This window comes from Heliangelus exortis, chromosome 25 (assembly GCF_036169615.1).
Source record: "Heliangelus exortis chromosome 25, bHelExo1.hap1, whole genome shotgun sequence".
NCBI classification, from domain to species: Eukaryota; Metazoa; Chordata; class Aves; order Apodiformes; family Trochilidae; genus Heliangelus; species Heliangelus exortis.
Window position 1 is genome coordinate 232,233 of NC_092446.1, and position 17,945 is coordinate 250,177.

Consider the following 17,945-nt stretch of genomic DNA (forward strand, 5'->3'; position numbering starts at 1 on the left):
TATTGCTAAGAGGTTTTCTTTGGAATAAAATTTATTTGTACAGAAGGAAACTGCTTTCTGCTCTGTGTAACTCCCATCAGTAGGATTGTTCCTTTCTTGATGCTCCTGTAGCTTAAGGTATTAACAAGCAGAGAATTATAGAAACTGAACTGGAAAAACTGTTAAGCTTCCAACTCACAGGTTTTGGAATACTCTATCTTCACATTCACTGCAAATAAGTCAAAACAATGAAGGCCAGTGAAACAGCAAATTCTACGGCCAAATTGGAAATGAAGGTCCTTCCTATTTATAAAAAAAAAAAAAAATTAAGTGATCACTGATCACACTGCATCTCTTCCATGAGTTGTTATTTCAGCATCAGGTCGGGGACAATTGGTCAATTTGCCAAACCATGTGCTAGAGAGTTTGTGGGAATCTCAGTAGTTAGTAGGCTTTTTGGCCAGGTATTTAAATTTGGCAGTTAAATGGATAACTCTTGGGCAGTGGACAATGAACATGGAGAAGAGATGGCTCATATCTCATACTGATTCATGTTATCTGGAAAAAAAACACTGCACTGATTTCACCTCTGGCATGAATGGAAACACTTCTATAGAGAATAATGCAGTAACCAAACAGCTGAGCTTCTCCTCTATTGTGAGCTGAGCTGATTCTGCACAAGAACTTTCACCGTCCCACTCTTCTGTAGCCTTATTTTTCTTTGCACCAATTTATACTTTAACCTTTCATGGTACACTCTGGCAATGGAATACCTATTATACTTCCATTTGCTTGTTTTAATCACCTCCCTGTCAATTTAGATGAGAGAATGTATTTCTCTGTACTGTAAGAATTACAGAAATAATCACTCCTCACTTCTAGCTTCGCTGTGTTCACTGAATTAACTCTGTCTTCCAGTTCTGATCATCCTTGTTATCATTCCTGTACAGATTTCCTTGTTCTATTATTTTTAAGATGGGCCTCCCATTATTATTGCACAGAATGTTCAAGACAAGGACTCACGAGGAACTACAAATACCTAAAACCTAAAATTTACAATAGGACTAATGTCACTGTGTAGGCTTGGCTTCCACAGGTATTCAATACATCTGCTGCATGAGAACTGGCTCCAGTTTTATTTATGAAATGCTAAAAACTGAAGAACTGCTTCCTACAGTTTTTAGTCATCTATAGTAGGGTTACAGAAAGCAATGGGACATCAGTAGTTCGGTGTGTGCTTCTGGGGAGTATGTACTGATAAACTACTGTTTCCTTTTCTAACTGCACCTATAAGCATGTATTTATTCAGCATTTCTTTTAGGGGCTTATGACAAAGAAGCAGTGTGACTGGCAGAAAAAATCTTGAGCACTGTAATGAAAATACAGCTCTTTTCATTGCAAGTTTTGTCAAAAGTTGATCAAAGAAATTCATTTAACTTGTACACAGAGCTCAGAATATGAAGCTCAGCATGCTGGTTAATCCCAAACTACTGACTAAGTTTAAACAAGCTTGGATATTTTTCAGGAGGTCTGCTTAAATGTGGTATACCAGATCAGCTTCAGCAGAAAGCAAATAAACAACTAAATTGCTTTTTCTAATCAACGGGTCTGAACCTAGGCCAGCAAGTGCTCAGTTTGTTAAAAGTGTGTGTTTCTAAACTAATGGCCACAAGCAACCAGTCAGCTCATACAGAATAGTACTTAAGAGCATAATAAAAAGACCCTTAAGATGTCCCAAACTGCAATAAACTTACAGTCTATTAATTCACACAACCAACGCAGAATACCACAACAGTATTAGCATAGCCTCTGGAAAAGCTTATCTTATATGCACAATGGTGACCTGCTTTGATAGTTATTTTTGGCAAGTCATATCTAATCTATAGTCTGACATTAGTAAATTGACTTGCAGCTTACAAACAAAAGCTGGAGTTTGGCTACAGTTCTGCATAAGCATGCCTTAATTTTTAAAGGCTGGCAAAGACTTACTCAAGAGCAACATGTTTAACTAAGACACTTGCAGTATTCTTCTAGGATCCATACTCATATAATGATCAAGGAAGCTCCAGATTTAGGTGTAGCCCCCACACTGAAACTAGCCTGTGGCACAATCTGTCACAGGAGAAAAATCAAAATAAACTCATGCTTTGTTTGTCAATTCCATTTAATGGTCTATACTGTACCACCAACAGTGACCACCAAGGGACAAAGCAATGGAAATGCACTGCAGAGACTGACAGAAGTGCACCCACTGGGTTGCTGTAATTTGTGTGCAACTAGTGGCAAATTTACAGAGCCAGAGACACAATCTGCAACTGATGCACGCCTGTTGTATACTACTTCAATACAGATAGACCCCATGCATGTTGCAAATACCTCCTCTTTCACTAAACAGACCTGTTGCTGGACCACAGTGCCTCTAAGCCTGCTCTTGCCATGATCCCTACTTCCTACTCCTAGAGGTAGTGTTAAACCAGTTTTTCCCAAACCCAGACATCTTATATCTTCTTATAAATTTTTGTCATAATTCACCCACCACCTTCTCTAAGTAGGGACAGAGCACTTACAGCTATTTTCTACAATTTAACCTTCCAAACAAACATTCCAGCAGGAAAGCCAGCTGACTCCCACAAAGCTAGTGGGAGTTGCAGCAACTCAAGTTGCTGAGTTCTTCCTCTCCAAAGGGACATGAAATTTACTGGTTGCAGTTTATACCCAAGTATTCTAGTTGTTATAAAGGTCAAAAAGTTTCCAAGAAGCTATGATAACAAAAAAGCTGACCTTTGCCATCAATATCCTTTCAAGGCTGAAAAATGAAAACCTGGAACTAATGCCTGCCTCTCTGAGGGCTCTCTAGATGCAAATCTGTCATCCACAGCTTCCTTCTATCCTGAACTTGCCTCAAATGATTTTTCCTCTTCATTTTTGAAGAACAAATACAGTCATCTCCAGGTATGCTTGCCCCTTATAGGTGCAGCAATAGGATGCAACTAGAGCTCCTCAGTAGTTTGGCAAGGACTTAAAAGCACATGGCTTAAATATTATCTCACTCATATATGCAGGTTAAGTGGAAATACCAGCATGGTATTATTCCTCAGCAAAAATCTGCTAGCAGCCATAACAGGCCTTAGAACATACAGGCACAGAACAGGGGACTAACAATACCTGGGAAAGAAACTATGATAGGATCACTTCTGAAAGCCTGGTCAGGGAAGCACAAACGAAGGACTGCTACTTCTTTGTTCTAAGGGGTCTTTTTCTTTAAGTGTTAGTATACTGCCTAGACTAGCTCACTGTGGTAGATTTCTATGAGCCTTATATGGTTTGTTCTGAAAATGGTTCTTTTAATGACTTCACAGATTTTTTCCATCCTATAATCACATAAAAACCATTTTCACATAATTGTCTTCATTAATTAAAATAATCTGTGCACACAAGGAATATCTTTGAACAGGCTTTTCTGTGAGAATTTTCCTATGTTGTTAGCAATAAGTGTATTATATCCTAGTGTGTTGTAGAATATAGAGTGCCTTGCTTAGTACCTTACATTGGGTTGTTGCCTTGTACTTGAATAAAATGGGTTTTAATTATGAAAGTGCTCGTCTGAGGTTGATTTTACACCCTTTCTGAAAAACACAAGAGACGTTTAAACAAGACTGGTAAGGTAAACAGACCCTGACAGACTAGACAGAATTCCCCCTCTTCCTCACTTTTCAGAATGGTGAAAGGAAACTCAGAAAGTCTTCTGCTTATTTGGCAACTAACGTGAAGAATATTTCTGCCTCCGCTTAGCAACACTGAATCAGAGTTGTCAGTACAAAATCAGTTTACAGAGCTCACCTAGGTACTCCAAGCTCTATTCACGTTTTAACCTGCATTCTTAACTTTTAGAAATCTTCAGGGAAGATCTCTACAGTTTCCCTTTGGTGTACCCTTCAAAGAACAGCATCTTGCTCATTTTTTAAAAAATAAATTTAGAGGAGAGACAGACCGCGGTTTTCTGCTTCACAACAGGAGAGATATCTGTACTATCTGGATACAAAAATGAGAAAATAATAATTTTCCATCTCTAATAATAATTTATATGGAAAGGATTTTTAACTTGTGACCTTAACTTGTACACTTACTGAAAAGCATAAAGAGTATTATTAATGTAGAAATGGGTAAAATGTCCAAAATCTGAACTGCCATGTGAAATCATAGTTTCTCATATAGGATGGCTTAGAGTTAAAGCACAGAAATTAAGATTTTACATTGTTTCAGTTCAATAGAAAGACATTAACTGTGGATCCTGAATATATTCCATACCTATCTGAAAAATTCTTGCTTCATTAAAAATCAAAGAATGGTAGAAGGAAATAGGTAGTAAAACAGTTTTACGGCAGGAGCCTAGAATTTCTCATGGTGATTAGCTCAATACATAGACTTAAAAAACAAAACCAAAAACCAAACAAATAAACAAACAAAAAAGACCAAGACTCATTAAATAAAGAAGAATGACATTTTCTACACTCATCAAAACATATCAGCATTTTTAGGCTCTCATGAAGACATCCAGACCTCATCTTAATTAGATATGGTAGTTTAAAACCTAAGAAATGGAGCTGGGAGCAGTTATTATGGAATTTTCTATTAGAAGAAATTATGCATATAGGCTCTGAAATACATAATCCCAATGCAAGTTTCAGTAGTTATGAAAAAAAGGTCAGTTTCATAGGCTGGTATTCCACTTGACTGCCTCACTTCTCAGTTTAAGGGATGTGGCCTCAGGCCACAGTCATGACAGTGAGCTATATGTAACACTGGTGCTACAAAGAGGATAGAATTCTCCTAGGTACTGAGAAAAAGAAATCCCATATGAATAAACGCACTAAGTAGAAATGGGAAGTTTACCACGAGTCTCAAGCGCTACCTTTTGTAAAACCTTTACCAGATAACTGAAACCTTATGCAAAGGTTCACATACGGTTTATCAAAACATAGGTAAAAGCAACTGTCTGCTTACCTACAAGAAACCTTTCTGATTGTACTTCAGTCAGGAGAATGGTTCTCTGTGACTCTCAGGCTGACTCCTAGCTGATTACAAGAAGCTGCACATGTGCATAATGAGCTATTAAAAGGTATCTCCTCACTGGAGAACAAAGCACTATGCTCACAGACATTTTGTACTCTGGCAAGCTCAGTTATCTGTGAAATGGCATTTAAGGGTGGTTTGGGTTGCTTTTTTTTTAAATCTAAAAGAGTAATTGGGTGAGCATGACCCATGAGACTGCAAGCTTCCCACCACCATAAGACCAAAATATACTTAGCAGCTACCCTGAGAGGAAACTGGAGATAACTTGGCACTCTGCTGTAGTAGCGACACATAACTTGCTTTTGAACTGCAGAACTGACTTAAAAGAGACAAACTGCTTTGCTCTACACTACTGGAGGGCAGGGAGCAGAAAGTTAGATGACAATTACACAGTATTTGTCATTTAAAAATAAATAAATACATTCTTTTTCGTTTGGCTAAACTGAAGCAAAAGGAGTGGAAAGATACAAAAATTGCTTGCAAATAAAAATCTTTAACAGGGGAAATCGTAAACAGTTCAACAACTAAAGAGGTACTGAAGGAAAATCAATGAGGCAACTGAACACGGGTGACCTGCAAGTGATGAACACATGTAGCTGACAAAACAGTGAATAAGTGTTACATGGAGATTATCTAAATGTTGACATTTGATTTTAAAGGATGAGGAGGAAGATCCATATTCTCTTTCTACTAATATCCATCTAATTTCTACCTCTCCTCTTTCTTAATCTTATTCAGATGAAATTCTAAAAATCAGTGCTCTGCATAAATTCCAGAAGCAACTTGTGCCAGTGTAAAAGGAGACACATAGCATCTGAGTCAATGCAAGGGAGCTTGATCAAACCTTCAGTGACATGGTTGTTTTACAAATGCTCGCTTTCTCCTTTCAGATCTGGAAAGTTGCAGATTGATGCTTCTCTGGATTTTTTTATGCTGTAATTCTTTTCTCCTAGGATCTACACCCCAGTAGTTCTGGGAAACTTGTGACCTCTGCATTTTTAATTAGAACTCTTAACTTTTTCCATAGCAACATATTTTGATGTTGCAAATACAGAATCTGTCAAATCAAACAACTTCTGGTCACATGAAGTCCAAATACATACAAATGCCAAGCAGCAACAGGATGTATGATACGACAGAGTTAACAGAAAAACTAAATAGATGACAAAAGAGAGACAGAAGTCTCTACCACATGGCATTCTGCATTGGGTTTAGATGAATACTTCTTGAAGATAAATAAGACAGAAAAAACCAGAATGGCTTGGAGTAAGAGAAACAAAATTTCCAGGATTCTGCCTTCCCATGTGCAGATCATTCAAGGGTATGCCTGCAGCCAACAGGTGTCTTGTCTCAGTGGCTTAGTGAGAGAAGCTGAAACTGACATTGCTTTACAACAACAACAGCATTCACTCACTTTCTGTTTGTACTTTTCCCACCTGTTTCCATAGATCCTGCCTGCCTCATGGGTCCGAAGGATGCCATAACCCTAAACAGTCTTATAAACCTAGAGGGTGAAATGATCTGTCTCTTGTCTTAAGCAGGGAATCTAGGAGAACGTCTATGGGGCTTTACCAGTAAAGTTGCTGAAAAAAGTGCCAAGAATCAGGGGTACGTGACCTTTCCCAGCCCTCTTCAACCAGAATCAGCCTGCAATCTGCTCTGTAGAAGTTCAGAAATCTCCTCCAGGGACACTCTCTTTATTCCACCTAGCCACTCACCAGTCCAAATAGACAGGAAAACCAGAAATACAAAAGTGAGTTTTAAAAAAAATGTATGACACTAACCAAGGGTTTCAAACAGAGAGAGGCTAATTATAACCATACTGTTTGCTGGAAAGAATTCCTGGTTTGCACAGTCTCATTTTTTATGCAAGTCACCACACATAAAGGTAAAATTGATAAATGTAGGAGAATTCAGCAACAAACTAAAAATCAGATAGTAAAAATAACCAACTGTGGTACACTTGCTTTTTTAAATTCAGCTGAATGGTTGTTGGGTTATAATTAGCCTTTTATAACTGAAACCTTTGAAACCATCTGTCTATCCAATTTTTGCGACTGCTTCTCGCTCCCGTCACAGGTTCTGCTCAGGGAATATGTTAGGTTTAGAGAGATTTTGCACCACCTAGTGAGCCACTGATGGTGCATCAGCAAGAGAAGCACCAACTGCCAAGCCTATATTGAATGGTTAATACGCACTCGCAGCACAAAAAGTGTTCAGGTAGAGAAACAGCAGTGTGCTGGACTAGATTTGGGGTGCTGGAAAGGCATACAGGCTTACAGCAAATTACTAGTGGAAAAAAATACTGCCACATTTTCATCCAGCCTTTACTGGATGAAACAATATTAGTCTGCATGTAATTCAATGCAAAGCTATCCTGACTGAGATATTCAGAGAACAAAATATTAAAACTAGTGGGCCTAAATAGATTCACTGTTTCTAGCATTTCCTTTCTCATTACTGTAGTTCAAACCACTGTTGCCAGCGGGAGTGTGAAGCATTTGTAAGTAAAGGTTACTGCAGCTTAATGGAGTTTGCCTCATGGTGAACTGGAAGCTCGCTTGTCTGCCATGAAGCCTAATGACAGTCATGCTACCTATTTCACTAAGGTAAAATCAGACCCCCTACTCTGAAAACTGCAATATTTTGTGTGGTTCCGACTACAAATTTAATATCCTCAGCTTTCACAATCCACTTTGCAAAGGGAGGTCTTTGGACAAGTACTCAGTTCTGTATGTGTCAAGCAATCCTTGCTACATTTAGAGACTTTTTACCATTCTGTAAACTGTTCCACTTAGATGTAAGAAGATAAAAACTTTGTTGTTATTTGTATGCACAAACCAAAAATTGCAACAGACCACTGTATGCCCCTAGCAGAGCAGGGTGGGGATAAATCGTGGGCATTTCCATTACATCAATTTCATACGAGATTTTTTTTATATGTACCATTTTATGTCAGCATGTTGCAAAGTAATTCCAAGACATAGCCTGAAAATGTGGTACGTGACCACTTACATCCAAACAGGTAAGTCATCTTACAGTATGGAAGGACTGAAGAGGAAAAAGACCAGCCCTCTAAAGGATGTTGCATAACTAACGCAAGCTCCAGCATGATAAAAGGAGGCGTGACACAAGTTGTCTATGGAAGCACTTACAGTGTCAGCCAAATCCAGTCTTCCCACTGCAGAAGCTACAACAGAAACAGGCACAGTCCAGTTTTGCAATGTGATGCATTTTGACTGTGATGGTGCCATAGCGAACATTCACTCTAGTGTCAGCTTTGTAAAGCTTTAAAACTGAATTATCTGCCTTTCCTGTTCCTGTTTCCTGTTCTATACTAGCTTCCAGTGTGGCCTACTGGCTTTAACAATCACTGTAACCTACCACTTTTCTATAGGCACTAATTAACACCCCCTTGGATAGTTTTACAATGCAAAACTAAAATCTGAGGAAAAGTAAATGCTTATGAAGTCCACAACAAGAATAAATTTTAATGAAATACTTTAGTTTTTTCTCATTCCATTCTAGTGAGGATAACATGATTCCAGGAATGCATTCTCTCCACAAATTTCAATGTCACTGAAATCCTAATCTTTAGAAAAACTGTAAGACGAACTTTGACTGTATAGACCTTTAAATAAAAATAGCATTTTTGCTAATGTATCCTTTCCAAGAGCTTGCTTCTCCCTAGTAAGTTTCCCATCCCAATACTGTATGTTTTTCCAGCTGGCAATTGACACTGCCCATGAGCCTTTATTTGCAATGTTATTTAATACATTCCCATCAGAAATCTATTTTTACTATTCAATTTCAGTGTTTTTTTGAAGTGTCTCGCATTTAATGTTCACATTTTAATTTGCATTTTTTCCCATAGTATAAGTACATAAAGATTCAAACAACAGTTCTGAAAGAATCTAAGCTTGTTTGCTGAGAGAAAAAAACTTACAGAATGAAATACTGCTTTGTTTTATATAAAATGAGAAAAAAAAAACAAACAACCTTTGTTTCAGACAGCTATACTGGAGGTAACCATTACAGCACCATTACATCACAATGAGACATATGCATTTAAATGTATAGGTATGGGAAAACAGCATGCTGTTATCACTAGAAATGATAGGATGCAAATTCTCAAACTATTGTCCCATTCTATAGAACAATCTCTTACAACTGGCCCTTCAAGAGATGTGTGAATGTGCCATTTTTCCATGAAACTGGCATTTCCTGGCCTACATTATATACTGTGGTTAAGCTTATGCCACCTAGTTTTCCCTTAATGTTTCAATAGCATGCTTGCAACAACATCACCCATCACACTCAGTCCTGTGTTTTGCTGTCACAGTCCCAGAGTGACACACGAGAAACCTTCAGGCTCCCATCTGGAGGAAACCCCAGCTTGCTGTAGTACTCAGGAACATCCTTTATGTCACGGGCATTTGAGTTCAGTGCTCTCGCAATTCCTTCTAGATTTTCATATACAACTCAGAACAATTTTTAGTCTGTGGTGCTGCCATATTCTCAGGTGGAACGGATTCCATCTTTCTAGCTGTTCTTTCATTTACACTTCAAATATCCTTTGCTCATGAAACTGTAATTGGCATTTTGTCATTATTCCTCACAGATCACAATAGCAAGGGCTGATCTACAGTATTTGAAGAGTAGATACATTTGCATATGAGTGCTCAAGACATATATGCCACTGCTGCATTACAGTAAGATGTAAAGTTCCTTTCTGCTGCAATCTACTAAATAAGTATATTCTGTCCCTTCACATGGAGGGACAGTATACTCTGTCTCAGTCACATGGACTGAGAAAATTTTTATTCACACACAACCAGCACAAAAATACTGTGACCTCTTTAACGATCTTCAAGCCAATACTTTCTGCTGAATTGGAAAAAAAGCTCATGTGGCTACAGAAATAATGTTTGTGTTTTATCAGTGTTCCTCCCGCCAAAGGCTGGATTATCTATTTCACATCCATTTAAATACAGCAAGGTTATAACAGGGCAGACAGCAATCTGGACTTTATTGGCTGGGAAAACAGAATTCATAAATCTTATCTGATACATCTGTCCTTTCGGCTGTCTGCATATATGCCCATGCATCCAGTTGGCCATGTGCCTGCTCAGTGGTAGATCAGCTTCTGTGGCTACTGCACAGAGGATTTTCCATTTCCCCCCCCTCTGTTACAAAAACAAATATATTGAAAGAAGTGCACAAGGGAAGACATGTTTATGGTAGCTTGTAGGTGCTTAAAAGAGACAATGTGCTGTTAGGATGAACAGTCAGGAAGTAATTCAAACTAGCTAGAGCAATGTTGATTATATCTATCCACCTATTTCTGTAGGCAGACCCTGATACTAGCGTCATTGGTATGCTTTCTGAATGCACAGAAGTTATGAATGGAGTACATTACTACATAATCTTGCAGGCCATCTCAAATCCCAAGTACCTGACAGCTCCCACTTCAACAGCTAAAGGCTGCTAGATACCATGTGGACCCTGGTAAAACAATGAACTTTCAAGATCAAGTTTCAAGTAGGGAATGAAGGATCAGAACTATAGTATCATCAGCATGATATAGCAATTATTCCAGGTACCCGGATTTCTTAAATTGCGTCTACTAGAGTGAAATGTTTGATTGTTTATCACTAGAGACATGAAGTCTGATTCTAAGCAGCACAGTCCAGGTACATACTAGCATGTTTTTTTGAAGGGAGTAACCAGCAATCATTTTTTTCTTCCAGTGTTCTGGCCATTCTATGATTTAGGCGTATCCATACACAATTGTTTTACATCAGTAAACCAACTTAATATAATTAGTGAATACAAGAAGGGGAAAAAAAAGAGCACATTTTGCTTATTGCCTTGTAAAAATGAAGACTATCAACCTACTTAAATAGAAGTCCCCGTACCAATAGGCACTTTTTTAAACAGTTTGTTTTAGTTCAAGAACATATTCTCTTCTTTCTGTTAACTTCCACTTGTCTTTAGGAATCTTGATGTGAAACATAAGAGGTGTTGCTATTATGCTGTTAAGTAGAAAAGTGGCAGTATATGGTAGAATTAAGAATTAAAAACTAAATATTGTGATTCTAGGATGTTTCTTCTTTTCACTAGACACACAGGTAGTTTTATCATTTACAAATACGACTGCTCCAAATTTCTTAGTTAGTTGATAGATGCATATGTAACAGCAGTAAATTACATACCCAGGAAGCCCGGCATCTGTACTTATTTATGCTTGTTTCAGGCAGTTACCTTCCTAGTGGGACAGCAGAGGATTAAAAAACAGATTAGCTTCCATACTCTGGATGGGTTTGGCAGTCCAGCTGCTCAGAAGAAAAAAAGTAAGAAAGTTTTTGCTACTGATCCAATTTTCTGCTATGAGCTACGGGGACACCACAGTTTGATCTGATTTTACAATGACACCACCTCCCAGCAGTTCTTCTAGTAGTTCAGGGTAAGATAAGAAGATCATGGGAACTGCAGCTGACAGAATAATCCACCCATTGATTTTTTTTCTCCCTGCTTACTCCCTGTGTTTTAATTGAATTTTGTGGTTCAGTATTGGTTTCAGTCTGCTTTCTGAGTCAACTAAAGTACAAAGTAAAGCAATGGGAAAAATCAAATTCTTGAATTTTGTCCAAATGGAACTGGACAAAAATAGACTCCAAGGTTCTCATTGCAAATTTGACTCTGGAATGAAGATTGTGTTGTTGGGGTTTTTTTTGTTCTGGTTTGGGTTTTTCTCTTTTTCACTCAGCTCTTCCTTGCAATAAGGGCAGTGTAAAAAGGAGAATGCTGGGAAAGAGAAATTTTCTTGTTCCCAGCAAGCAGGTTAAAAACTTAAGGGAGCTGGTGGTTTTGAAGAACTTACTTTTGACACAGAAGTCACAGAAGAAACTTAGCAGAGTGGGACCAGTTGCCATCAGTCACCTCTTACATAAATGCTCTCTTTGCCAGTTGCGCTAGAACTTGGTTTGCAGTCTTTCATCAATGCACTATGTAAATGTTAATTATTTAAACACTAGACAATTAAAGGCAGTAAAATATTAAATATAATTCTAAAAGAAAGGGAGACATTTAAAGATAGAGATGAACAGTTCACCTCCAACTCCAGGACTGGGAAGATCTTTAAATGCCCTGCTTTCCCATGCTTTCCCAAGAAATGTCTTTATAGCACAATAAAGACAGAAAATCTCACAGAGCACAGAAAGTTTTTGTTTGCTGAGCACTACATGACTGCATTATATAAAGCTGCTGCTAGCAGTATCAAAATATATTAAGTTTAACTAAGACAATGTGTTTCAGAAGATTTTGCTTTATTTGGAGCTGGAATGTCCCCATAAAAAGGCATGATCTGTACAAGACTGAACTGTCCAATGATCTGCAAACACTGCACATTGTGTCCTGGAGTAAACCCTGCTTTCTTCAAACCCAAATTGGTTTGGATTCCTCCTGTGCATGCAGAGCACATTTTCAACTATTGCTACATGTGCATGTCTTAAAACTGCACTTTTATTTATATGGTTGACTTTCAGAGATGTTACTTTTACTTTGGGTATTCCAAAACTGCTGACAATGCCACAGGGCCCCTTCATGGTACATCTTGGAGGATGTCTGTGTGAAAGTGTCCCTGAAAAGCATGGCTGCTCCCACTTTCAAGGCTTGATCTGCTATCCTGATTTAGCAAAAAACAAGTGCTTTTCCCCCCCCCAAGATTCTCCCTCTTCCTTCTAACCTGCTGAAAATACTCTTCATTATATAGATCTGTGCAGCATACAAAACCATAACTCAGCATCCCCAAATTTTTAATGTCTCCCTGTGCCAACACAGACTTATGTTTATTAGCACCCTCCAGCTTTTCCTGAGCACTTCTCTCCCCATCCCACCTGGCTTCTCACCACTACTTCACCTCTTCTCGGCAGCATCCCACATGTCTAGTAAAGCTGTTTCACTATGTCTCCTTAAAGCTTTTTATTCCCCAGTCTGCCTCATTTCCCTGCTACTTCTTGTGGTCCCACATCAGCATACCAGACAAGAAAGTCCAAAACACATGAAAGTGAGTCAGTTCAGAGCTTAAATGCTAATAAAAGCTGAGGGATTTTAATTTTGCAGTCTCTGAGAACATCTATCCAGCAATACAAAGATGAAAATCACGGTGAAGATGAGACAATGTCAGTATTCCTGACAGAAAAAACAATGCGACAGGGTTACAGTCCTACACAGGGCTGACTCCATGACTAGTTTTCCTCAAAGCAAAACTGAAAAGCTGTGCCCTCATTCAATTTTCAGCTTAGAATGCTTCTCCCACACAGAACTATGCCTCTTATTGCAGAGCAACTCAACATAAGCACTCCCACACTGGCTCAATCCAAAGGTAGTTCTGGCCTGGAGTTTTCTCACCAACAGCATCCAGAAGATGTGTAGAAAACAAGTGCAAGAAGCAAGGCAAGTGCAGAGCAATTCACTTTCTGATATACTCTCATAGTGTACTGCCTTTTTTAGTAGTAAAGACAAGTTGTAACATTGGCAGGGAGTCACAGCTTTTTTACACTTTCACCAGCTCTATTGTTGTTACACAATACAGAGCTCAGGTCCTGGAAGACAAGTATGATATGAAATATTTTTAGAGCATTGTTTCAAATGCAATCATGTGCACTTCTTTTTAGCCTTCTCCCAAACCCTCTTTAAGATTTATCACCAAAGACAAAAAGACACCGGAAACAGAGATGGAAAAGAGCAAGCTCATCCTCTGAGTCTTCTGGCATCAAGGCAGGATCCCTTCATTAAAGCACATTCGTCAAGCTATTTAAAAACGTCACACCCTCAACAGTCAAAGACATCTCAGTCCAACTTTTATTTTAAGCCTATGCACCCTTAAATCTTTGGCACAGTGCTCATCATACCTGTGATATTCCAAGCTGCTTGCTATTCAGGGCCACTGAAGCCTCCCTTAAAGACAAGTACAACATGCTGCCTTGTGAGCATTTCCTGTAGGTCAGACAGATATCATACTCAATGAGCCTGTGCCTTTAGGAAGACCTGCTACTATATATGGGAAGAGTCAGCACTGCAAGCCTGAAAGGAAAAATTCTGATATGATTACATGTCAATTGTCAACTAACATGGCAAAAAGGATCAGATTATAATACTCATCCTCTGTGGATATAAACTCTCTTAAGCAGTTGCCAGCTCCCAAAGGTCAGGAGCAAAGCATAGCTGTACTGGCAAACTAGTCTCATTATCAAAGAGCACTTTATGCACACATGATGAATCCAGACTTTGACAAGGAGACATAGTTTATATTAGACCACGGCAGAAGGGCAGTAGAGAGTAAGAAGAGAAGACAAGAGGCTCATTTCATACATCTGAACAGAGGGGAACCATTCTGTGCCAGAGCCCTTACTCCTCTCTGGTCCCAGATTCTTTGCAACTGGCCGAGAAGCAATGCTAATTTCTCAGGGAACCTGCAAATTAAAACCTTGCTATTCTGCAAACAGGGGACCACACCTGGTCTCATTTCATGGTAACTGCGCCACTGAAAGTGCTAACACCCCCCCAAAAAAATACCACTGACAGACTCTGTGGACCTTAGAGTAACCAATGCTATCACAACATTAGTAGCACATAACCAGTTAAAAAAAAAACCCAACCTCAAAACAGGGGAAGCATGCCTTTTACTAGCTCTTGAAATGTCTTCTTTCTGGTTATGAATATGAAAGGCACATATGTGAGCTCCCTATAAAACTACATCAAAGCAACTTTTGCCCACAGAAAGAGAACTCATACAAAAGTCTACAGCTAGCAAACTCTTACTGACAAACTCTTCATGGCTTCCAAGAAGAATTCAGACTTCAGCCCTGGTCTGGTTCAGTACAAAAAGGCACATAATGGGGAAAACCTTTGCAACTACTGAGCAAAGTAACTTAAAACTTCCCATGTTCTCACAGAAGCATGTGGAATAAACATCTGAGTGTTGATTTTCAAAACTAATAGTTCCCTTAATACTTTAAAGAGCAGATAAATTCTCATCTGACTCTGTCAACTAATAGCTGAGCAGTAATAAAAAAGGTATTCCAACAGAAGTGAAGCCATTATGTGTTCCAGAAATACTTTTCGTTACTGTATCTTTCCAAACAATTACCAGGTAAAATCTCCGCCGAGTATGAAGAGTAATGTATCACTGCCATTAGAATTATATTATCTTACAGCACTTGAAAAATCAAAAGATATTTTGCTTTTAATAACCTCAGGCTTTTGAGATGTTTTTATTTACAGTAAAATGCTTTTTTTCTACTGTGCACCATATAACTAAGCAAAAGAGAAAGAATTAGTGAAAATCGCTTACGTAATTTACCATGGATTAACATTTCTAGTCATCACTTGCTTTGAATTGCAGTGTATTGGAAATGTACATGTACGGATCAATTTTCCAGAACTGGCAAGCTACATTCTGCATGTGTTATTGACTCAACATGTAGCAGAAACAGTTAAGAAAATATTTACAGGAGACTGAGTCCTACAGTAAATCAGTAATGAACTTGTTTGTCTGACCTATTTATTCATGACCCATAAGGGAGCCTCTGCTTTTTTCTAGTAACTTCTGCCACACACAATATTATAAAGTGATGCTACACAAAGCAACAAAGACAAAATAGACCACTTAATTCCTGTATCAAGTTTTTGATTGTTTGTAACTATAAACAAGATGAAATTTTGCATTGTGATGATTCCTTCCAAACTCCTGATTAATGTCTACTTAGCCAAATATGGGCAAGCTTCCTCCAGTTGAGTATTAAGAGAAAGGTTTTAGGATCTCTTTACATTCAATTTAGTCTTAGGAAGAGAGCTCTCAGACAAATTAACACAAGATAGCTACTACATTCTATATTATGGAAATTTTAAAACCTGGAAATTATAAATATCCCTTTAGGTAAAAGAGATGCTGTCTTACACTCCGAATGCCTCATTTGAGATGCTTAAAACACTGTGCTTCCTCCAGCTTTCATGTGCTGAGTATGAAAAGGCTGAGAGGATGAGCCCAGCAGCGAGAACAGACAGCCCTAGTCAGGAGAAGACAAAAAAAATGTTACCTGTAGTCATCACTCTCAACAGTGGTTCTCTTTCTTTTGGTCAGATTGCCTTTTTTTCCCTGAAAGATACTAGCGCAGTACATGGCAGTACTCAAGCACACACTGGACTGATTTACTCCTAGGGGAAACTGGAGATATTGTTAAAGGAAGCCCGTATGAGAGATCATGGCAGACTTGAAATAACTATAGTAGAGGCAGAAAAATTACTGGATGCAAATCCAGTAGATTTAGAGCACCAGGATTCATTAGCTTTGTCCACACAGAACTTGCCTTTATGCAGCTGCTTCTCTGATTACAAAGCACATCTTTTCCTTTCTCAGTCTAACAGTCCCAAGTCCTTCACCTTGTATGCAGCGTCCTGCCAGAGCAAGAAATTCTTCAGCTCATGGCGGATAAAAGTTAAGGAATCATGCATGTACCGAGACTTTTCTCTTTATAACTGTATTTCGGATCATTGCTAAAAGAAAAGAATACATGACTCAGCCTGTGCAATGCTATCAGCCACTCAGCTCAGACTGCAGTAGTCCACGTGGGATCAGGCATTCTTCTGTGCACTGCTAGCTTGCCTGCAGGGCCACACCTACCCAAAAGCCAGAAATGGTGTTTGTTTGGGTTACGCAGAAACAGAAGAAAAGCTACTGCTTTTCCCCAGGTATTGCTGCGCCTTTCTTGCTTGCTTGTATAAGCCTGCTGGTGTAAACTCAAGTGGTACGAGAATAACGTACAAGAGAAATAAATGCTGTGATACACATTTAAGTATGAACATTGTATAGTATTGGTTATTTTGCCCAAACAACCTTTTGTGACTATAGTTTTAAGGAAAAAACAGGCAACTCTTGCAAAGAAAACAATTGTAAAGATGCTAAAAACAAGGGTGCACTATCTTTCAAGTAGAGAAAAAAAAAAAGTTTATCTTTTTAATAAATATGTTTTGATGCTCTTTGACACAGTCACAATGGACTATAATGCTCTTTCAAATTTTACAGCATTAAGTCTTAATCTGACGATATTCTAATGAAGTGAGACAAATACTCAGCACAAGAGTAGCCTGGCATTTCTGCAATGAAATATGAAGCTAAGGCCAAATCCCGAGGTCAATTTTTACAGGCAAAACATTCAGAAACTCTGCTGGCTGGCTGTGTAAATTAAAACATCACACTTTGGCTTCAGACTGCTATCATGTGTGGAAAGCATTTTTCTCTTAAAAAAACAAAGCAATATGCATAATCCTGACAAACTGGGAAAGGCAATCTGAGCACCTGCATCAAGCCTTTTATGCTGCGATTTCGCTAACGATATTTCAGGCAATTTCAAATGCACACCACTTCCAAGAGACAAGTCGAGAACTCATGCCACTGTTACATTTAGCTCTGCAGTAAAGAAAAGTTTGTCTACTAGTTTTATTTAAATATGAAGATATCCTTGATATCCCTGTGCCAAATCAGCAACGTTATTATCTCAAAGCTACTTTGCCTTCTTGCTCTATGCCTTTATGTAGTACCTTCCACACTTTCTTTTCCCAAAGGATTTTAAGAAGTCTCTACAGACGACTGCCCTCTTCTGGATGGAATCAAATAATGTTTATTTCCACACAGATTCTAAGATGCAATGGTCTGCTTTTATATGGTGGGGTTTTTACATTTTTTCCCTTGTCTGTGTAATCACAAAAGTTACCCTATGCCAGAATGAGACCTCTGGCATTCTAAGGGGCTGCTTCACAATTCTCTACATAGTTAGCAAATATTCCTTAGAGCAGAGTTTTTAATCTAATTTGTCCTTTTTAAAAAACTG

The 17,945-nt window shown here is 38.5% G+C and overlaps 1 long non-coding RNA gene across 2 annotated transcripts in view; it reads right to left on the reverse strand.

Annotated features, from left to right (window-relative positions):
• The window catches only part of LOC139807542 (uncharacterized), a 290,208-nt gene that overhangs the window by 202,997 nt on the left and 69,266 nt on the right, over positions 1 to 17,945 (reverse strand). The window lies entirely within an intron of this gene.